Source organism: Schistocerca nitens, chromosome 3 (genome assembly GCF_023898315.1).
Source record: "Schistocerca nitens isolate TAMUIC-IGC-003100 chromosome 3, iqSchNite1.1, whole genome shotgun sequence".
NCBI classification, from domain to species: domain Eukaryota; kingdom Metazoa; phylum Arthropoda; class Insecta; order Orthoptera; family Acrididae; genus Schistocerca; species Schistocerca nitens.
The window spans coordinates 190,610,582-190,634,998 of NC_064616.1; the positions used below are offsets into that span (position 1 = coordinate 190,610,582).

At 44.6% G+C, this 24,417-nt stretch overlaps 2 pseudogenes; one reads left to right on the forward strand and one right to left on the reverse strand.

The window, feature by feature from the left end:
- Nucleotides 1-938: 938 nt before the first annotated feature.
- LOC126249142 (myosin-2 essential light chain-like) overlaps nucleotides 939-24,417 on the forward strand; it is a 109,081-nt pseudogene continuing 85,602 nt past the window's right edge.
- Nucleotides 16,680-16,797, reverse strand: LOC126250382 (5S ribosomal RNA; annotated as a pseudogene).

A 24,417-nucleotide genomic window follows, 5' to 3' on the forward strand; every position in this document is an offset into this window, starting at 1 on the left:
GATAGACTAGCATGGAGAGCTGCATCAAACCAGTCTCTGGACTGAAGACCACATAAACAACAGTGTCTTTGCGATACGTGCATAAATACGAGTATATTGATGAATAATTCCGCGATTATATCTCGCCACGAATATATCAAAAAGGTTATCATTTTTATTATAACTGTTCGTTTTCAAATAAAAATGATTCGTTGTGTCAATACAACTGTTCCCGGGAATATTTGTAATAAGAAGAAAATGACGCTACTCGAGTGCAGTACGTGCAGCCTTGCATTCTGCAGTCGCCGGTTTCGCTAACGCCCTTGCTCTACAGCTGCTGCTCGTACAGAAGATACAAGCAGCTCGTAAAATATCGAACTCCGATATCTCGAAAATGTTTGAGAAGCGCATCATACTAAAGCAGCATTTGTTGCATCTAAGTATGTACTACAGTCGTGCAAATGATGAACAAAATTGGGGACCCACTGCGAGTATGTTCCTTTGTGAGTGCATCTGTAGAGTGTTGTCTCAGGCCGAAGTGGCCGTGCGGTTAAAGGCGCTGCAGTCTGGAACCGCAAGACCGCTACGGTCGCAGGTTCGAATCCTGCCTCGGGCATGGATGTTTGTGATGTCCTTAGGTTAGTTAGGTTTAACTAGTTCTAAGTTCTAGGGGACTAATGACCTCAGCAGTTGAGTCCCATAGTGCTCAGAGCCATTTAAAAGTGTTGTCTCAGCGTACCGATGTCCGTCTCCATTGCTCTAAATGTTCTCCTTGGCGCGTAAGAACACTTTTAGTAGGTCCGTGCTGACCTGATGACAGTAGGACCGATAATGCAGCCCATCAGCAACACGGTTTTTCCTCAGCGGCCTCGTCAGAGCATCAGATGTCTCACAGCATGTGTGAAAGTAAGGCCACAGTCTTCAAAGTTTGAAGCTGTCGGATTAAAGCACATGCCATCATGCTACCTAGTGGTTCCCCTCTGGCCAACAGGGTAAGTTTTAGCGAGCAGGTAATCCCAGCAGACGTGTGTGCGGCCGCCAAGGCCCCGAACCGCCACCAATCTTAAAGACAGTGTGTCCGGAAAGGCCTAGCAGCCTCTAGTGTAAAACTAGGCCGCACAAAAGGGACCCCTGTTTTCGAGAATTTCAAGCATTGAGAAATGCATTTTTACTTTTAGGAGCAGTTGACATAATAAGACCGATGCTGAAAATTCTTTATTGTGCACCAAATTGCATTATGTCCGATCGTATCTGATAAAGGCTGTGACAAAGTTTGGTAAATACACGGAAAATGAACTTCACAAACTTTGGAGCGTCGAAGTGCCATGAACCGAGGAAAGTGCCGCAGAGTGACGGATATTCACTCGTATTCTGGAGGGTGGCGGTTCGAGGACCATTCTGACCATCCAGACTTGGTTTTCCGTGATTTCTATACATCGCTGAAGATGATTCCTTCAGGAGCGTTAGTGGGTGATTTCCTCCCACATTCTTCTTAAATCTGAGCCGGCAATTTTAGTTGTGGCTGGCTTAGAGACAAACAGATCTTCAGCAGGTGGATTTTTCGTTATGAAACGGCAATCAATTTTTTGGCTTCCTCGTGCTACTCGTGGCTTGTACACTGAATGGAGGAATAGTTGGCACCTGTGGACGGCTGATTGTGTGCCTGTGCTAGCAGAGGCTGCGACAAACTAGTCTAGGCGTTCATCAGAAAATAATCTGATAGGCATCACGGTCAAGGATTTGAATCACTTTCCAGTCCGCCCCCGGTAGCTGAGTGGTACCGGCACGGTAGCTCAGCGTGTTCGCTCAGAGAGCTGGTTGGGCTCTGTAATACAAAACTGAGTCGAAGAATCAACAAACGAACGGTTGTCATGTGGCATCCGCAACGACCAAAGACAACGATTTAAAAAAGGAAGTGGTCAGCGTGACAGAATGCCAATCCTAAGGTCCCGGGTTCGATTCCCGGCTGGGTCGGAGATTTTCTCCGCTCAAGGACTGGGTGTTGTGTTGTCCTAATCATCATCATTTCATCCCCATCGACGAGGAAGTCGCCGAAGTGGCCTCAAATCGAAAGACTTGCACCCGGCGAACGGTCTACCCGACGAGAGACCCTAGTCACACGACACTTTCCAGCAAATGTCACAGCACGTCACATTAGACAGAACTGCAAACCTCACCACAAGTATATCGAAGACTCCTTTGAGTACGTCTTCTTAAAAATTCACGATAGTCACATTCTTACACTTCGTTGGCCAGCCCACGCTTTTTTCCAACAATCTAATTATTTTTCAGCAATCTTTGTTACTCTTAGGTGACGCGCTCTTTTCCCTCACTGACAATACATACATACACTGCTCAAAACAATTAGGGGATCAGGTGAGATATCATTCACAATAGACATATGCTAACGTATTTTATTCAGATATCGGTTACAATTGTAATTTGTGTGTGATACAGTACGATACTTCGCTATCTCAACTCTTTATTTGAGGTTTAAATGGCGTTTACGTAGAGCGAGGCACCATGGGGCTACCATAATAGTAAAACACTCATTCTCGTTGCCCTCTAATATGGTGTGTGATCATCTCGGACGGCCAGTACAGTTGCACACCTGCGTTGCATGGACAGTATGAGGTTATCAATCTGTTCTTGAGTGATATTTGGCCATTCTTCCATGAGTGCAATATCCAGCTCTGCAACCGTTGTGGGAGGTGCTGGCCTGGCTGCAATGCGTCTGCCAATTGCATCCCGGACATGCTCAATCGGGTTTAAGTCCGGTGAACAAGCTGACCACTCCATTCGTTCAATTCCCTCAGCTTCAAGCATGTTGTCCACCAGCGCAGCTCTGTGTGGACGAGCGTTATCGTCCACCAGAAGGAACCCATCTCCTATGCCAGCAGCGTAGGACACAAGAAAAGGTCGAAGGATCTCGTCTCTATACCCCTGAGCAGTCAAGCCGCCATTCTGAACGGCATACAGGTCCGTAAGTCCGCCAATACTGTCTCCTGCCCACAACATTCGTCTACCACCTTCTCTCAAGATGAGGGAATGACTGTTGTTCGGGTGAAGACAAAATCTTGACTCATCTGTGAACAGCACCAGGCACCATGCGTTACGACTCCAATCCTGATGTTCCTCCGCCCAGTTTCTGCGGGATAAATGGTGTCGTGGTTTTAATGGGACACACACCATAGGCCTCAGTGCGTAGAGGCCACATTCCCGAAGGCAACTTCGGACTGTTTGTGTTGACATTGCTCGTCCTGTTGCTGCCTGGAGGGTGCGTGGCAGTTGAGTTGCATTCAGCCTCCTGTCTCGACGGGCTTTTAACCGGAGATAACGGCCATCTCTAGCTAATGTTACCCGTGGATGACCTTGGCCTTGCCTTCTCTTAACGGTTCCTGTTGTCTGAAAACGCGTCCAGGTCGTGGAAATTGCACTTTGGGACACTCCAATAGCTGCAGCCACCTCCCTCTGTGTCTGTGCCGCTTCCAACCGTCGCATGGTTCTCCATGTCATAGCTTCGGGTAAATCACGTTGTTGTTGCATTGCACTATCTGTTCACAACCCTATCCAAACCCAGCTGCTTGTGTAATTCCTTTGGTAGAGTAAACACAAGTCAACACCAACTCCTTTGCATCAACTTTCTGTTATTACCACCATTTTGGTGACCGTAACGTTGTCGTCTCCACCCCGTAGAACAGCCAGAAAAACGTCGAACCATTTTAGTTCATTCTGCCGATGACAATACTTCAGAACCTAGACATCTCAACTGTTCCCCTAATTGTTTTGACCAGTGTAATTCCTAAAAAATATTCCTCCTCAAATCATTTCTGTGTAGCGCTTAATCTGGCTATATCTCTCTCAGAATTAAAAAAAATGGTTCAAATGGCTCTGAGCACTATGAGACTTAACATCTGAGGTCATCAGTCCCCTAGAACTTAGAACTACTTAAACCTAACTAACCTAAGGACATCACACACATCCATGCCCGAGGCAGGATTCGAACCTGCGACTGTAGCGGTCGCGCGGTTTCAGACTGCAGCACCTAGAACCGCTCGGCCACCCCGGCCGGCTCTCAGAATCTATACTCGTTATAGTTTATAGGCTTGTAAAGGTTTATGGCCCTAGACAGAGCGTTACATTGTCTAGTGTGAACTACTTGTCAACTGCTGAGAAAATCGCTTGTGTTCATCCCGTCACTATGATCGTACTTACAATGCTACCTAGACATTGTTGTCAGTCGAGAAGCTTCATTTCATGTCATTAGGGGCTTAATTCATTCACACGATGTAACTATTAAAATTCGGTTGTAAGATATTTCAATGAAACACTCAAAGTAGTTAATCAAGAATAGTGGTTACACTTCACAAAAGCCGGCCGATGTGGCCGAGCGGTTCTAGGCGCTTCAGTCTGGAACCGCGCGACCGCTACGGTCGCAGGTTCGAATCCTGCCCCGGCCATGGATGTGTGTGATGTCCTTAGGTTAGTTAGGTTTAAGTACACTCCTGGAAATGGAAAAAAGAACACATTGACACCGGTGTGTCAGACCCACCATACTTGCTCCGGACACTGCGAGAGGGCTGTACAAGCAATGATCACACGCACGGCACAGCGGACACACCAGGAACCGCGGTGTTGGCCGTCGAATGGCGCTAGCTGCGCAGCATTTGTGCACCGCCGCCGTCAGTGTCAGCCAGTTTGCCGTGGCATACGGAGCTCCATCGCAGTCTTTAACACTGGTAGCATGCCGCGACAGCGTGGACGTGAACCGTATGTGCAGTTGACGGACTTTGAGCGAGGGCGTATAGTGGGCATGCGGGAGGCCGGGTGGACGTACCGCCGAATTGCTCAACACGTGGGGCGTGAGGTCTCCACAGTACATCGATGTTGTCGCCAGTGGTCGGCGGAAGGTGCACGTGCCCGTCGACCTGGGACCGGACCGCAGCGACGCACGGATGCACGCCAACACCGTAGGATCCTACGCAGTGCCGTAGGGGACCGCACCGCCACTTCCCAGCAAATTAGGGACACTGTTGCTCCTGGGGTATCGGCGAGGACCATTCGCAACCGTCTCCATGAAGCTGGGCTACGGTCCCGCACACCGTTAGGCCGTCTTCCGCTCACGCCCCAACATCGTGCAGCCCGCCTCCAGTGGTGTCGCGACAGGCGTGAATGGAGGGACGAATGGAGACGTGTCGTCTTCAGCGATGAGAGTCGCTTCTGCCTTGGTGCCAATGATGGTCGTATGCGTGTTTGGCGCCGTGCAGGTGAGCGCCACAATCAGGACTGCATACGACCGAGGCACACAGGGCCAACACCCGGCATCATGGTGTGGGGAGCGATCTCCTACACTGGCCGTACACCACTGGTGATCGTCGAGGGGACACTGAATAGTGCACAGTACATCCAAACCGTCATCGAACCCATCGTTCTACCATTCCTAGACCGGCAAGGGAACTTGCTGTTCCAACAGGACAATGCACGTCCGCATGTATCCCGTGCCACCCAACGTGCTCTAGAAGGTGTAAGTCAACTACCCTGGCCAGCAAGATCTCCGGATCTGTCCCCCATTGAGCATGTTTGGGACTGGATGAAGCGTCGTCTCACGCGGTCTGCACGTCCAGCACGAACGCTGGTCCAACTGAGGCGCCAGGTGGAAATGGCATGGCAAGCCGTTCCACAGGACTACATCCAGCATCTCTACGATCGTCTCCATGGGAGAATAGCAGCCTGCATTGCTGCGAAAGGTGGATATACACTGTACTAGTGCCGACATTGTGCATGCTCTGTTGCCTGTGTCTATGTGCCTGTGGTTCTGTCAGTGTGATCATGTGATATGATGTATCTGACCCCAGGAATGTGTCAATAAAGTTTCCCCTTCCTGGGACAATGAATTCACGGTGTTCTTATTTCAATTTCCAGGAGCGTAGTTCTAAGTTCCAGGGGACTGATGACCTCAGATGTTAAGTCCCATAGTGCTAAGAGCCATTTGAACTTCACAAAAGTAAAACATTTAAATTCATCAACAGCTACATAATATTATTTTTTTTCTCAAGCGTAGCGACTAATTTATGTGCGCTATCTTCAGCTAAACATTTTTCCGGGTAGGCCTATGTGACACCGTTGTCTTATTGTTTTATACACCATGTTTATGCTAATGTTACTAGTAGCCATCGACAGGGGGATGTTAATAAATATACCAGCCACATCTTCCGAAAAGTTGACTTGTATAAAAACAGTGATGGCACGCTAATACACCTGGGAACGTTTTATTGCAGAATAGCATGTTTTGAAACTGGTTTACGTCAGCCAGCTTTCAAAGCAGAGAAAATAGTTTTACTGAAAAAAATTACCATAAACTTTGGTTAAGGAGCTGTAAAGTTAAGTGTGAAATCTTCAGTTGTCGAAAGCAGCAAGCAACCAATGGTCTGTTCATATTGTATCTATTAGGGAGAATAATTTCTTCCTTTGTTTGATTACCACGTTCATTGTTCAAAATAAATTCATCGTTGCGACCAGCCTAACTGTCCTCGAGCAGTATATATTATCTGACACGACGAAAGAAAGTCGAAAATTGCGTGATCTTAATCTTTCCCGGCGGTTTCAATACACTACTGGCAATTAAAATTGCTACACCAAGAAGAAATGCAGATGATAAACGAGTATTCATTGGATAAATATAGTATACTAGAACTGACATGTGATTACATTTTCAGGCAATTTGGGTGCATAGAGCCTGAAAAATCAGTACCCAGAACAACCACCTCTGGCCGTAATAACGGCCTTGATACGCCTGAGCATTTAGTCAAACAGAGCTTGGATGGCGTGTACAGGTACAGCGCCCATGCAGCTTCAACACGATACCACAGTTCATCAAGAGTAGTGACTGGCGTATTGTGATGAGCCATTTGCTTGGACACCATTGACCAGACATTTTCAATTGGTGAGAGATCTGGAGAATGTGCTGGACAGGGCAGCAGTCGAACGTTTTCTGTATCCACAAAGGCCCGTATAGGACCTGCAACATGCGGTCGTGCATTATCCTGCTGAAATGTAGGGTTTCACAGGGATAGAATGAAGGGTAGAGCCACGGGTCGTAACACATCTGAAATGTAACGTCCACTGTTCAAAGTTCCGCCAATGCGAAGAAGAAGTGACCGAGACGTGTAACCAATGGCACCCCATACCATCACTCCGGGTAATACTCCAGTATGGCGATGACGAATACACGCTTCCAATGTGCGTTCACCGCGATGTCGCCAACCACGGATGCGACCATTATGATGCTGTGAACAGAACCCGGATTCATTAGAAAAAATGATGTTTTGCCATTCGTGCACCCAAGTTCGTCGTTGAGTACACCATCGCATGCGCTCCTGCCTGTGATGCAGCGTCAAGGCTATCCGTAGACATGGTCTCCGAGCTGATAGTCCATGCTGCTGCAAACGTCGTCTAACTGTTCGTGCAGATGGTTGTTGTCTTGCAAACGTCCCCATCTGTTGACTCAGGGATCGAAACGTGGCTGCACGATCCGTTACAGCCATGCGGATAAGATGCCTGTCATCTCGACTGCTAGTGAAACGAGGCCGTTGGGATCCAGCACGGCGTTTCGTATTACCCTCCTGAACCCACAGATTCCATATTCTGCTAACAGTCATTGGATCTCGACCAACGCGAGCAGCAATGTCGCGGTACGATAAACCGCAATCGCCGATGGCCACAATCCGACCTTTATCAAACTCGGAAACGTGATGGTACGCATTTATCCTCCTTACAGGAGGCATCACAACAACGTTTCACCAGGCAACGCCGGTCAACTGCTGTTTGTGTATGAGAAATCGGTTGGAAACTTTCCTCATGTCAGCACGTTGTAGGTGTCGCCACCGGCGCCAAACTTGTATGAATGCTCTGAAAAGCTAATCATTTACATATCACAGCATCTTCTTCCTGTCTGTTAAATTTCGCGACTGTAGCACGTCATCTTCGTGGTGTAGCAATTTTAATGGTCAGTAGTGTATTTTTACTGCTCTCGGGCGTCCAGGAGGTACAGTATTTAACGAAGCACGACATTTCGTCAGCGTACCTTGTCTTCATCTTCAGGTGATACCTATAGAATGAGCGTTTTTGCCACATCGCTCCTCCTTTATTCTCTTATCGCTCCCCAACCTCTTCCCTTACTGCCGCACGTTGCGTCGAGTGGGGTGTGGGGAGACGCGAATTTGAATGCTATGCGCGAACTCCGGTCCCTCAGTGTTTCTGTCTCTCCCGTCGAACCGATGTTGTTACTTCAGCGTTGCGTCCTACGCTGCACTCTAAGAGAAGCCATTTTCTCTATTGATTACGCCGTCGGCCGCGCATATTTCAACATTCTCCTTTAGAATGCAATCCCAAAACGACGAGGTCTGTCTTAATATTTAAGTTGGTTCGTTTTTCGTTGAGTCCCCTGTAGCTACGCAGTGTTCTGCAACCGTTGATTTTGTTCGTTGATTTGCTTCCGTATGTCCCCTGTGCTCCTGGCACCTTTTTTCGATTCTACGCACAGTCTGCCCGATGTACACCTTATCAATTTACATGGTATATTGTAGGCACCCGGCTTACGGAGCCCTAAGTCATCTTTCACCGTGTCTGATAGCGAACGTGTTTTCAGAGGTGGTCGGAAAAGCGTTTATCGACTGGCGGCTCCATGGAGTGTTCTGTGCACCACGACCAAATAGTGGATATAATTGGAAGGAAAAATCAGCATTGGTCGTATTTTATTGTTTTATTGCCAGCAAAATCGATTTTCGGTCACTTAGTGACCATCCTCAGTGCTACAAGTTAAAAATTTTCACATAACGATCAGAGAGTATAAAACAGAAAATCACAACTACACTTGAGTATGAACATAACAGTTGGCAGAAACTTGCCTGTAATATACAATTAAAATTGGTAGGCACCGGTATCAAGCTATAACCACAAGCTTAGAGCGATCACATAAACTGAGGCCGCTGTTTACATGCACCTGTTCAGCAGACCTCGGTGTGACAGGGATTGGAACGTCCTCTATGTGGCATGTGTCACGTGAAGACTTAATATTACTGGTTTTGCAAGATATTAACACAAAATACCTCTTGTGCATTTGTGAATCATGAAGTAATTCAAATTTAAAATGTACGTAAAAAACATAGCAGACGAAGGGGGTAGGGAACATCTAAAATACACTGGCGTATTGTTTTTAAAACAAGCGTTTAATGTTACATTGATCCAAGATTCTGCCGATTTTGTTCGATACTTTGCCGTCTTCATTAGATGCGCTATTGTCTTATTCTCCTCGTCGTGTTTTATTTGTTCTGCCTGTAAAACCAGAACTCGCGTCAGGTATGTCTCCCACCGTATCAGTTCTTCAGTTGCTGAGATTTGTTAGGCTTTGTTCGTCCATTATTGTACGGACTCTGTGGACCAGTCCGCCTGCTTAGCTGGGTTGTAACGTGCTCGCATCCCATGCAAGTGGGCCTGGGTTCTATTCCCGGCCACGTTGGAGATTTTCTCCGCTCGTGGACTGGGTGTTGTGTTGTCCTCATAATCATTACATCCTCATCACCGGCGCGCAAGTCGCCCAATGCTGCGTCGACTGGAGTAAGACTTGCACTTGGCGGCAGAACTTCCCCGAATGGGCCCTCCCGGCCAACGATGCCATACGCTCATTTCCATTTTTTCAGTGGACTAGTGCATGTAGCACACCCTCGCGATGTGAAGAATGATGGCAGCTTGAGGCATGGAGATACAACTCGGTGTGGGTGGTTTTCTTGTAAACAGTCTGTCCCATAGTGCTGTCCGCTTGACTTGGACGTCAAAAAAGGGGAGTTAACCATTCACTTCCACCTTCATAGTGAATGAGATGTTGGGATGTAGATTCTACAGACGTTGGAGAAACCACTGGAGCCTTTCACTCGAATTTGGTCACACTGCAAATATGTCGTCAACATATGTTAAAGAGCACGACGGAGCTTTTACCGGAGTTTACTCTTCAAAATCCTCCACGAATACGTTTTCGCCCACCGGTGATAAGAGGCACCCAACGGCGACACCATCCATTTCTTCAGAATAGTCGCCATTGAAGGAAAAAAATATATATGTGAAGATGTTGCTTTATGATTGTCTTCCAGTACGAAGTTGTAACAGAATAATTTGCATAGAGAGATCTCCGCAGCTAAATCACTAAAAAACGATTGAAGTGATTCGAATGTTGTAGGTAATTGAGAAATATTTTATTTAGATCTAGAGACGGTCTCCATAAAAAAACGTAATCACTGACGATTTTCTGTAGTTTTTTGTTTAACGTTTGAAACACACGTGCAATTTTTCTCCTGGACATTGATATATACGTTCTTCCCTTACAATAATGATTTAAGCCCGCCCGACTAGCCGCGCGGTCTAACGCGCTGCTTCTAGGCCCGGGGGGGGGGGGGGGGGGGGAGGAGTTCCACTGGGAGCCGAAAAGCACATTAACCCTGGGTTCAGTGTGGGGCGGGTGGACTGCTGTGGCCTGTTGTGGGGTTGTGTACCACTGAGGGCTACGGCGGGACGAAGCCGCTCCGTCGTTTCTAGGTCCCCGGTTTAATACAATACAATAGTGATTTAGAAGAAATGAACATATATCGTACAACTGTCAATATCTTAGGTTCAGCTGAATTGAGAGGTAAAGGTAGGTTCCTAAGTCCATCGTAATTGTCACGTTTCATCTTCAACGCTGGCATTCACAGATGAACGATTGCTTCTTTCCGAAATGAGTACACCGAAATCCAAGCTAATCCTCATTTCTAATATGAATACATTTCAATGCTAAGAATATAGTTTTAAATGTGAGGCACAACTATCCGTAAATCACTGGTAAGGTTAATGATTATCATCATCTGTAAAGAGTGTGGTCGACGGTTAGTCGTTTCGTTCTTTTTACTAACCCCGAAGAGCACCTACGAAAAATATCTGTCATTGTCTTTGAGCTACATATGATGTAGCGGCAAAAGCCACAGTTTCAAATTTTATGTGGAGTACCAATACTTAAAATTTATGTCAGCTTCGCACTATGAGAGCCCAGATTTTATTCAGAAAATCCCTTGTGAATATCTTTGGGGGTTTGCAAAACTCATGCTGAGAGAACGGGTTAGTTAGTTATCTGCTTGTTCCGTGGATCAGACCTGTGGCCTATCGTACGACACGATTGTAGTAGGCTACATTTTCTCGGCGAAAAATGTGGCAAACTGATGACCACGTATTTTCTTATTTAATTTCTTCCTGTCTAAACACACACATACACACACAGTTGCTACTAGTACTACTACTACTACTACTACTACTACTACACATTCAGACATTTCGTGGAGTGGGATGTCAAGCAGATATAATTTCAGTTAGTGTTTGAAGTTAATGTTACGCGTATTATCTACAAAATTTTTAAATCACTACATTGCTGCTCAAGATATTTGCGGCTGAATGCATCATATTTTTCTATGCCACACAGAGACTGAGTGCTAGATGGAGTAAGTGATTTCTCATTCTAGTATTATACTATCTGATCAAAAGTATACGCCGCTATGTAACGCAGATTTGAATATTTGAAGTCACAAGAGGTGGACGCGCCAGTAAAAAGCGAGGCGAGAGCATTGTGCTGTCACTAGAGAAGCAGGCAGTAACACCGGAATGGGTCTGTCAGGAACGCTCAGTGACTTCCACTTAGTAACAAATCTGTCAGGGATATTTCAAACCTTTTAAAACTGACCTGGTCGACTGTTCGTAATGTGACTGAGAAGTGGAAATACAGAGGAACGACTGCAGCTAGACCAGGACCACGGAGACCTCATGCATTGACCGACAGAGACCATCGAACACAGGGGAGGGTGGTTTTAAAAAATCACATGAAATCATCCGAAGGAACCACTCGTGATTCCAATGTGCTACCAAGCAGTCCGACTAGTACAATGACTGTGCGGATGAAGTTAAAAAGAACGGGTTACAATGATCAAACAGCTCATCTCATGCCACATATTTCTGTAGTCAATGGTAAACGACCCTTGAGGTGGTGTGACGAGCAACACCACTGGAGACTGGATGACTGGAAACGAGTGATTTGGAGTGTTGAATCACGCTATACCGTTGGGCAACCAAACGGAATGGATAGGCGTTTGTCGAATGCCTGGAAAACGTCACCTGACATCGTGTGTAGTACCAATAGTGACGTACGGAGGAGGAGGTGTTACGGTATAGGGATACGTCTCGTAGTTAGTGTGTGGTACACTTATTGAGCTTATGAAAACGCTAAATGCGTTGACCGCTCGGTTGAAGAGGGAAATCCAGGTTCGAGGTGTAGTGCGGAACAAATTTTCACTTCCAGAACGAAATTTTCACTCTGCAACGGACTGTGCGCTGAAATGAAACGTCCTGGCAGATCAAAACTGTATGCCGGACCGAATTTCGAACTCGGCAGCTTTGCCTTTCGCGGGCAAGAGCTCTACCAACTGAGCTACCCAAACACGAGTCACGACCCGTCATCACAGCTCTTTGAAAGGTAGGAGCCGAGGTACTGGCGGAAATACAGCTGTGAGGAGGGGTCGTGACCTGTGCTTGGGTAGCTCAGTTGGTGGCCGGCACGGTAGCTCAGCGTGTTCGGTCAGAGAGCTGGTTGGCCTCTGTAATAAAAAACTGAGTGGAAGGATCAACAAAACGAACCTGACCGGATGTCATGTGACGTCCGCAACAACCAAACACAACGATCAACAACGAAAAAAAAAAGTTGGTAGAGCACTTTCCCGCGAAAGGTGAAGGTCCCGACTTCGAGTCTTGGTCCGGCACACAGTTTTAATCCGCCAGGGAGTTTTAAATTTCCACTTGTAGCCATTGCCAGATTGCGGCTACTGTCAGAATTTCAGTTTCGTCATCATTGATTATGACTTGCACCCGTGTGGTTTTTTTGCTTTGGATCCTGTTTTTACAGTCTGCTCTATAACGACAATGGAATTCTAGATAAGTGTGGTACCTATAAAGAGTTATCATACTTAACGTTTTCAGTCGCATTTTTAGTGAGACAAAGCAAACTAAATCAGCTTAGGATTTTAGACTAAGGAGGACGGTTTCCCTAAAATTATCCTTTTGTTACTTTATGTGAATAATTGTGTTCCAGATTTGCGTCCTAATTTTTCAGAGCACTAACCAGCACTATCCCTTGAAAGATTTAACTTGGTGTTCAGAGACTTCTTGCAACTGAACAATGAAACGCGTGAAAAACGCAAAAACATTTTTTTCTATTCGTGACGCCAATAAAATGAATGCAATGTTTAACCCACATTACTTGCCTTTTCTGTGCAAGAGCCACATGAAGTACTTCGGAAGCTGTACGTTTTCATTTTTTTGTAAATGTTCACGCACCGGAAACAATATTCGTAATGCAAACATTAGCTATACCCTTCGGAGGATATGGTAAATTAAATTTACTTAAGATTTAACAATTTAGCTCTGTAAACTCGCGTTGTTTATTCGATATCGGCTCCTCGCAGTGCAGCATGTTTTTCTTTCTTTTCGGGATACCGTACGGCAACCCAAAGCAATCAATCACTCAGAAAGCCCGTGGGAAGGGAACCGGGATGGAAACAGCTAGCACTGTAGCTTTAATTTGTTGTATGCCAAGCTTTACCCTCCATAAAAACAAGTTTATGCTTTTACTACGAATTCTATGAGGTCATCTGGGAAAACTGTGAAATATTGCGAAACCTGGAGACCTGAAAAGACCCTCGGTGATTTTATAACAAAATTAGGATAATCCTGAGGAGGCAGAGAGTGTTGCACTCTCGGTCTTAAAAAAGAAAAGAAACCTGAAAATGTCTACAGGCAAAAGTTAGTAGAAATTCTTGCACCTATCAAACGATCAACGCGTGAAGCACACAGCAGCGTCCATAGTCTCGTTAGCAAAAGGTCATTCCGTGAACCTGAAAAAATGCTGGTCCTGAGAAAAACCTCTAAGCCGCTCGAAGCCTTACGTACAGTCACTCATCGACCAGTCTGGTACCGCAATGGAGCACAAGAGAGGGAAAGCTAAAGTTTCAAATATCTCGCTTAAAAAATCATTTACACAGGAGAATAGTACACAGGAATCATCGTTTGACCGTCGCACAGATTGTCGTATGGAGGACACAGAAACAGAAATTCCTGGTGTCTAGTAGCAACTGATAGACTTCAAAGCAAATAAGTTTCCAGGTCCGGATGGAAGTTCGGTTTTCCAGAGGGTACTCTTCGTCAGTGGCCCCTTGCTTAGCTTGCGTTTAACACGTATCTCTCGTCACGTACAAAGTACCAAGGGATCGGAGAAAAGCGAAGGTTACTACTGTATATAAGAGTGGACCCAGAAAATTAGAGACCAGTATTCTTACCATCGGTTTGCTGCAGAACTGTTTAGTATACTCTAAGTTAGAATACACTAAATATCCTTTAGACAGCAAAGCTTCTGTCCACAAATCTGCTCGGATTTAGAATGCATCAGTCTTGCGAAAAACAGTTTGATATTTTCGCGCTCAAATGCTACGAACTGTAGATGGAGGGCAACTGATTCCCGAAAAACAATTGACACAGTGCCTCACTGCAGACAGAGGTCCGAGCATACTCTCCATGCTAGTCTATCCTGAGTAAGGCACATCACCTCTACACAACTGCCGCAACCTACATCCCTTTATACCTGCTTACTTTCGTCAAGCCTTGGTCTCCCTCTACAGTCCCCCCCCCCCCCACTTCCATCCATTACCAAACTGAAGATTTCGCCATGACTCAGGATGTGTGCTGTCAGCCTATCGCTTCTTTTAGTCAAGCTGTGCCATAAAGCGTATTTCCCCAATTCGATTCAGTACCACCTGATTTTCTGTCCGATCTACCCATCTAATCTTCAACATTCTTCTATAATATCACATTTCAGAAGCTTCTATCTTCTTCTTGTCTGAATCGTCTATCGTCCACGTTTCGCTTCCATATATGGCTATGCACATACCTTCAACAAACACTTCGTGACATTTAAATTTACAATATATGATCTAAAGTATCCGGACATCTACTAATGGACATGAAATTAGGGTGTATCTACCCTTCGCTTTTATGAGTTTGAACTCTGCGGGAGACACTTTCAGTGAGGTGTCTAGATGCCTGTGAGAAATGGCAGTCCATTATTCGTCAAGAGCTGAAACCACAGACGGTGGTGGAGTTGGACGCTGGGATTTGGATCGAAGTCGACGTTCTAAGACATCTCAGAGGTCCAGGTTGGGGCTCTGGGTAGGCCAGAGCACCTGCGTTATCATTCTGATACAAACAATCATCCTCTCCGAACGCATCCTTTACTGCATACAGCACACAATGTTGTAAGATACGTTCATAGCCTTCCATAATTAACATTTTCTCAAGAGCAATAAAGGGATCGCATCATAACGACAGAAAACAGCCCCATACCACAACACCAGCTCCTCTGTACCTCGCTGTTAGCACTACATGAGATGACAGGTAACTTTACCAAGGCATTCACCAAGCCAAACCGTCCCATCAGGTTGCCATAGGATATGGGGAGATTCATTACGCCAATGTACTCGAATCCAGTCATCCACTGCCATGCGGCCAGATTAAAAACACATCGTCAACATATCTGACGAAGCTGGTCGGACGGACGGGGATACAATTCGACGCCCGTTCTTCGAAATCCTCCCTCTAAAAATTAGCTGTGGCTAGTGACAGTGGCGAACTTGTGCTGCCCCACCTGTTTTAACTGTCAATTTGAAAGTTTTTACAACACAACTTTTATTTACATGAGTCTACATGGAAATGACTAAATAACAACGAAAAGTCACAATCATAAAGGCAGTAAGAATTTCCTATTAGAGGCAACAAAATATAACTTCTAAGTTTCCCACAAGAGTCCGTGGTAACACACATACACTTCATTGCAAGTCCTATTCCGATGGCAAAAACGTAGTCTTTTGTGGAGACGTCCTTGAGGTCGGTATTCGGCGTGAACTGACATTCGGTGCTGGTTCCAGCCTTTAAATAGTATTGGCCAGCCAATCAGATGTTGGTGTAGTAATACGTCCTGCAGGCCATCTCGAACTCCCTCTGAAGGAAGTAGTACGCAGAATGTCTGTTTCCAAAACAGCCAATGTTTACCATTGCTTACGCCTTGGGCATAGACAACCTCGGCCCTATGTGGTGTTAGATGTGTTGCCGGCCCGCAGGGGCTACCTTGGTGACGGCGTAACACTTATCAGTTCCAATAGCCGAATGATGGCGTACTCTACGGACTTGGAGGGCGCCACCTCAGTACGCGCCATTTTTGTGATATCATGACGTAATCCAGCCAATGAGATATCGTCCTTCGGGCATAAAAGTGGGAGCCTAGCCAGTTTCACGACAATAACACACAGCTTCCTGAGAGACAATCTCCACTGCTTCTAAATTAATAATAGTATTGTAGACAAGATGTGGCTTAAGAAACTCTCCTCCAGAACAGGCCATGAAGGCCCAAAGATACCGACCGGCCGCCGTATCATCCTCAGCCCACAGTCGTCACTGGATGCGGATATGGAGGGCCATATGATCAGCACACCGCTCTCCCGGCCGTATGTCAGTTTCCGAGACGGAGCCGCTACTTCTCAATTAAGTAGCTCCTCGGTTTGCCTCACAAGGGCTGAGTGCACCCCGCTTGCCAACAGCGCTCGGCAGACCGGATGGTCATCCACCCAAGTGCTAGCCCAGCCCGACAGCTCTTAACTTCGGTGATCTGACGGGAACCAGTGTTACCACTGCGGCAAGGCCGTTGGCATATGTGGCTTGAATTCAAAGAAACAGTATTGGCAGCAATTGAGAGATTTCTACCAAATAAATTGACAAACGACGGAGCTGATCCTCCTTGGTACTCAAAACGGGTTAGAACACTGTTGCAGAAACAACGAAACAAACATACCATATTTAAACAGACGTAAAATCCCCAAGATTGGCGATCTTTTACAGAAGTTCGAAATTAAGCGCGGACTTCAATGCGAAATGTTTATAATAGTTTCCACAACGAAACTTTGTCTCGAAACCTGGCAGAAAATCCAAAGAGGTTCTGGTCGTATGTAAACTATGCTAGCGGCAAGAAACAATCAACGCCTTCTCTGCAGGATAGCAATGGAGATACTATCGAAGACAGTGCTGCCAAAGCAGAGTTACAAAACACAGCCTTTCTAAATGCCTTCACAAAAGAAGACGAAGTAAATATTCCAGAATTCGAATCGAGAACAGCTGCCAACATGAGTAACGTAGAAGTAAATATCCTCAGAGTAGTGAAGCAAATTAAATCACTTCATAAAAGAAAGTCTTCTGGTCCCGACTGTATACCAATTAGGTTCCTTTCGGAGTACGCTGATGCATTAGTTCCTTATTTAACAATCATATACAACCGGTCGCTCGACAAAAGATATGTATCCAAAGACTGGAAAGTTGCACAGGTAACAACAATATTCAAGAGTGGTAGTAGGAGTAATCCACTTAATTACAGGCCCATATCGTTAACGTCGATACGCAGCAGGATTTTGGAACGTATATTGTGTTCGAACAACATGAATTACTTCGAAGAAAACTGTCTATTGATTAACAGTCAACATGGGTTTAGAAAAAATCGTTCTTGTGAAACATAACTAGCTCTTTATTCACATGAAATGTTGAGTGCTATTGAAAAGGGATTTCAGATCGATTCTGTATTTCTGGATTTCCGGAAGGCTTTTGACACTGTACCACACAAGCGGTTTGTAGTGAAATTGTGTGCTTATGGAATATCGTCTAGGTGATGTGACTGGATTTGTGATTTCCTGTCAGAGAGGTCACGGTTCGTAGTAATTGACGGAAAGTCATCGAGTAAAGCAGAAGTGATTTCTGACGTTCCCCAAGGTAGTGTTATAGGCCCTTCGTTGTTCCTTATCTATATAAACGATTTGAGAGACAATCTGAGCAGCCATCTTAGGTTGTTTGCAGATGACGCTGTCGTATATAGACTAATAAAGTCATCAAAAGATCAAAACAAATTGCAAAATGATTTAGATATCTAAATCGTGCGAAAATTGGCAGTTGAAACTAAATAACAAAAAGTGTGAGGTCATCCACATGACTGCTAAAAGAATTCGTTAAACTTCGGTTACACGATAAATCAGTCTAATCTAAAGGCCGTAAATTCACCTAAATACCTAGCTATTACAATTACGAACAACTTAAATTGGAAGGAACACCCAGAAAATTTTGTGGGGAAGGCTAACCAAAGACTGCATTTCATTGGCAGGACACTTAGGAAATGTAACAGATCTACTAAGGACACTGCATACACTACGCTTGTCTGTCCTCTTTTAGCATACTGCTGCGCGGTGTGGGATCCTTACCAGGTAGGACTGACGGAGTACATCGAAAAAGTTCAAAGAAGGGCAGCACGTTTTGTTTTATCGCGAAATATAGGAGAGAGTGTCACAGAAATGATACAGGATTTGGGCCGGACATCATTAAAAGAAAGGCGTTTTTCATTGCAACGAATTCCAATAACCAACTTTCTCCTCCGAATGCGAAAATATTTTCTTGGCACCGACATATATAGGGAGAAACGATCACCACGATAAAATAAGGGAAATCGGAGATCGTACGGAAAGATATAGGTGTTCGTTCTTTCCGTGCGCTGTACGAGGTTGGAATAATAGAGAATTGTGAAGGTGGTACGATGAACCCTCTGCCAGGCACTTAAATTGTATTTGCAGAGTAGTCATGTAGGTGTAGATGAAGATCATACTAAGTGCAGTTTTGTGCACTATCACTTCTAGATAACTTAATTTTTGGTGGCAAGCCATTACTTCGAATAGTGCAGTATCTGATGTATGCGATAACTCTGAAATTCTGGAAATCTTCAGCCTAATGAATGTATTTCAGATGTCGTTTTCTGTCGGTTGACGACTGCGTTACCTGCTTCGCCTCCTCCTCCTTACGTGAGATTTGCAGCGCAGTTCTTAACCGGTGGAAGGAGCCAACACTGGAATTGTTTTATGTACTTGTATGAAACACGTAGTGTCATCGTGATGATGTCGTGGGTGATCACCATTTTCTTTTATTTTTTGTACGGATCTTCAGGAAGTCAGGTAAAACCGAAACTAACGTTTAATTTCCTTTCCTTTCCTCGAAATTACATTTGTCCTGTGGGCTGTAGTATGTACAGACAGTAAAATTAGTAAATTATCCACGGTGAGGCTGCGGTTTCGTTGAAGAAAGCATTCGCCGTAACTGAGTTATGGAAAAAATGGAAAACTTAAATCAGGATGGCTGAATGAAGCCTTCATATCCACTCTTCTCTGGCAACTATCCTGTTCCTTAGCCATTATGTCATCCCACTCGATAGAATTAGTAGGTAACAGACTTATATACGACACCTGCTTTTAATATTCATTTTAAGAGAAGATAATACAACATTTTTTTTAAAATCTAAGAACTAAAATTTTCTCACACACGATGTTGCAACAAATTGAGAAGATCGTAAGAATAAGAATAAAACTTGTGCTGTGCATAACAGTAATCTCTAAACGTAAATCTTTTGCGTTTTGAACTAATGAATTTAAATACTAAGATGATGTCTGTTCTTTCGGACATGTCCAAAAGAACAGGTACCATCGGTGACCATGCAACTCGTTAGAATGAAATTACAATGAAATGAACACCCTTAGCTGCTTACAGGCGTTGACATACATCAACGGGGACAGATGAAATGTGTGCCCCGACCGGGACTCGAAACCGGGATCTCCTGCTTCTTCTGTGCGAATGCACAGACAGAGCCCGAACTCTTACAGGAATCGGCAACGCGCCGCGAGTAATGAGTATAATGGGCGGGGGCACTACGAATGTAGTGCGGGACAATACGTTGAGAATGTGGGTTTCGCGGGAGGCGTGCCAGAGATAAATCCCTGCAGTCGCACTATCCTCCGTGTCCTCGGTGGCTCAGATGGCTAGAGCGTCTGCCATGTAAGCAGGAGTTCCCGGGTTCGAGTCCCGGTCGGAGCACACATTTTCATCTGTCCCCGTTGACGTATGTCAACGCCTGTAAGCAGCTAAGGATGTTCCTTGCATTGTAATGAATTTAAATTACTGATGGAAAAATTGGGGTTTTGTGGTACAGTGTGGAATTACTATAAGCAAGACTTAAAGGAATTAGTGGCATTAGCTGGGGAAAGTTGAAAATTTGCGCCAGACGGGGATTCGAACCCAGGTCTCCTGTTTACTAGGCAAATGAGCTGACCATTGCCCCATTCGGAAATGGCTGTCATTGCAAATGCACAGACTAGCCTGGTGTTGTGGATGAGGCGGAACTATGGGCCTCATGGAGAAAAGGTGACCCAGCTGAGGCACGCAATTTGACTCTTAGTCTGATCACAAGGGGTGGCCGTTAACTGCACGCGTTGATCACGTAGGCTGACGTGAGGATCAATGAACTATACTTGGCGGAATGTATCTGTAACATCTTAGGTGATTAGAAGTTAGTAGACAGGAATACAATTAAAACAATTCCAAAAATCATCGTCAGTCATTAAGTCATGACAGGAATCTCGTTGGCACTATGAAAAACTTGAAACTAGACCTAATCGATGGAAATGGCATATCGTTTATATTAAAGCATATATTCCGAGGAAGTTTACACAACTGGTTATTCAAGAACTGCCTAACAATTGACAGTAGTATTCCTATAGAAACAAGAAAATTATAGAAAATTTTAGTTTCTACACAACCGTAAAAATATAGTGCATGTAGTTAAAAAACGAACAATCTCAAATCGTGCCAGTAGTTCATCTGTGTATTGCAAACAATAACATTTATCCATATCAACTGTGGGTATTTCTTAGATTGTTGGTAAGTACCAAAGTCATATCATGCCTTTATCATCTTGTTTACATTTCGTCATAGCACAGCTGGTAACACTTCTTCCTCGTTCTACATATTTGCCAAGCGTACAAGGTGTCCCACTTAACTATGCCACATCATGTATTTCCGAAACAAAACAAAACTTGAAAATTTCGATTGGCCAGTGATGCAGCTATGTCAGGGACTCACAAAATGAGCAGGAATGCACAATCCAAAAAAAAAAAAATGGTTCAAATGGCTCTGAGCACTATGGGACTCAACTGCTGTGGTCATAAATCCCCTAGAACTTAGAACTACTTAAACCTAACTAACCTAAGGACAGCACACAACACCCAGCCATCACGAGGCAGAGAAAATCCCTGACCCCGCCGGGAATCGAACCCGGGAACCCGGGCGTGGGAAGCGAGAACCCTACCGCACGACCACGAGATGCGGGCTGCACAATCCATAAATGTAAACAAACACCACTTTCAGCACAAAACATGTCTGACTTTTTTCTACGGAAATGAAAACTAGAGGTACAATTAACTACTATATACTTGTTTTCACCGTCCTAAACCTCATAACTTCTGAAATACGTTGATTTTAAAGGATGACAACGGCGCCACAGTTTCTGCTAAATTGCTTAGAGCAAGGGTTGCGTACAGCAGGCGTCAGAACTGTGCAGGCAACCCGCATTACGGCAGAAAGTGTGGCACCGTTTCCATTATTTAAAGTCTAAGTATTCTAAAAGGTATAAGGTTTAGAACAGTGAAGCCAAGTCTGCAATCAGTAACTGTACCTCTAGTTTTCACTTGAGTACAAAAAAAACATACATGTGCATCTAAAAAAAAAAGAGTTGTTTTGAAAGTCATATTTGAGTACTAGTTGGCAATGATCACTCCTGCCCATTGTGTGAGCCCGACATAGGTGTATCCCTGGGCAATTGCATTTTTCACATTTTGTTTCATTTCGGAAATATATGAGGTGGCAAAGTTAGGTGGGACACCCTGTCAAGTTAGCTACATATGTGTGACTTATGCTCTATCCTTGCAACTAACTCCTTAAAGTCACCGACGCACCGTGGAATTAAATTTATGCTACTGAAAACATCGCTTTGAAGACACATCGAATGCCTCAATTGCGTCGTGTCAAAATTTGGCAGAGGTTTATATTATAGCTTTATCTATGTACCATTAATGTTGAAACGCGTAGGTATATTCACCTACCGCACGGTAGAGCATTACTTCTTTCTGATTTTGCATCGTAAGTGAAAACTGAAAGGGAAGTTTGTGAGAGTCCTCGTTAGGAATTGATATGAATATGGTTAACGTAAAATGCTTTTGTGCTATACAGAGAAGCATTTCTTCTTTACCTTCTTTAAAAAAGGAGGGGATTCATCGAAAAGGTATCTGGACTAACTGCTGATCAATGCTCTATTAGTCGTAAAAGGGAAGGGGTATGTTCATTATGTTCTCAAACTTCTACACTGATAAATTAATGGGGTGAAACTTTGCCTCCTGGAACTTGGTGGTATAAAGAGAGATGAAATATTGCTCGTTTAACTAGTCCTTGCTCCCGAAACCAAGAAGACCTGACTCATAAGGTATCTAAAGACTGATTTGCGGCAGTACTCTCAACTATTTGCTGGTGGGATTAATTGTCCGTTTGCTCGAGACAGGTAAGAAAGACAGTTTGAGTCAAGAAGTAACCATGTTACCAAACTATTTTTTTAATATTGACATTCTATTAGCTGTTATCTTCCATATGCAGAAGCTGTTTGTAAGTTGAAGACGGGTTTAATTTTGTTTCAGAGGGAATCAGTGTGTGCGATGCGTATGAAATACTTCTTCACGGTCATGACATTCATATAGAATTGGATTTAGCAGATTATAGCGCCCATATTGTTCTTACTGAACTAGGCAGTAAACTCACCCGGTCAACGATCTGATTTTCGATTACCTTAGCTTCAAAACACGATTCGAGACCAATATTGGTGTTGGCCGATCAACCTATATAACGAACACCTGTAACTCATATCATTCTTGATCAGATTTAACGTTCCACCTCTATTGATCCTATGCATTTTTTTCTTCATTTTGTTTTGAAACGCGGTTCTCAGTGAATAGCACAGATGGTTCTCTCATTTTCCTTTCATGATTTCACAATTCAGTTTTATTTCATCACATTGGCCGAATGGAATTCCTGACGTCACAGTCATTACTTAATTTAAGGGCATAAGTTGTATGTGTCGTCTGTCTGTGATCCTGTGTGTTATCGTATTTTAAGTATGGGAATGTAGGTTTTGCTGAGGCAGAAATTGGTGACTAGTCCAGCATTTGTTAGAACAGTGTGGAAAACCGCGTAAGAACCACATTCAGGCTGGTTGATGTTCCAGACCAATGATCGGCAGTCCGCCGCGCGGAGTAGATCTAGGTCTGGCTAGCCTTCTTACATGGAGCTGTGCGTCACATTGCACGAGCAGGTCAGTGTATGACGAACAAGGTTAAGGGAAAAATTATGAATTAGCCATATAAAAGAAAGTGGTATATCAGTTTTCTAGGAGAGACTGCCGAAGAGTGGATACGAAATGTTCTCTAACGCCTACTACAAATATTGGACGTAAAATGTAACCAAGTCAACTTATAAAAATAGATGTACGTATGTATGAGTGTATACAGGGTGTTACGAAAAGGTACGGCCAAACTTTCAGGAAACATTCCTCACACACAAATAAAGAAAAGATGTTATGTGGACATCTGGCCGGAAACGCTTAATTTCCATGTTAGAGCTCATTTTATTTTCGTCAGTATGTACTGTACTTCCTTGATTCACCGCCAGTTGGCCCAATTGAAGGAAGGTAATGTTGCCTTCGGTGATTGTGTTGAAATGTGAACGTTTGGGCAGGCATTGTTGGTGATGTCTTGATTGAGACCCATGTTCTTCCACCTACGCTCAATGGAGCACGTTATCATTATTTCATACGGGATACTCTACCTGTGCTGCTAGAGCATGTGCCTTTACAAGTACGACACAACATGTGGTTCATGCACGATGGAGCTCCTGCACAATTCAGTCGAAGTGTTCGTACGCTTCTCAACAACAGATTCGGTGACCGGTGGATTGGTAGAGGCGGACCAATTCCATGGCCTCCACGCTCTCCTGACCTCAACCCTCTTGACTTTCATTTATGGGGGCATTTGAAAGCTCTTGTCTACGCAACCCCGGTACCAAATGTAGAGACTCTTCGTGCTCGTATTGTGGACGGCTGTAATACAATACGCCACTCTCCAGGGCTGCATCAGCGCATCAGGGATTCCATGCGGCGGAGGGAGGATGCATGTATCCTCGCTAACGGAGGACATTTTGAACATTTCCTGTAACAAAGTGTTTGAAGTCACGCTGGTACGTTCTGTTGCTGTGTGTTTCCATTCCATGATTAATGTGATTTGAAGAGAAGTAATAAAATGAGCTCTAACATGGAAAGTAAGCGTTTCCGGACACATGTCCACATAACATGTTTTCTTTCTTTGTGTGTGAGGA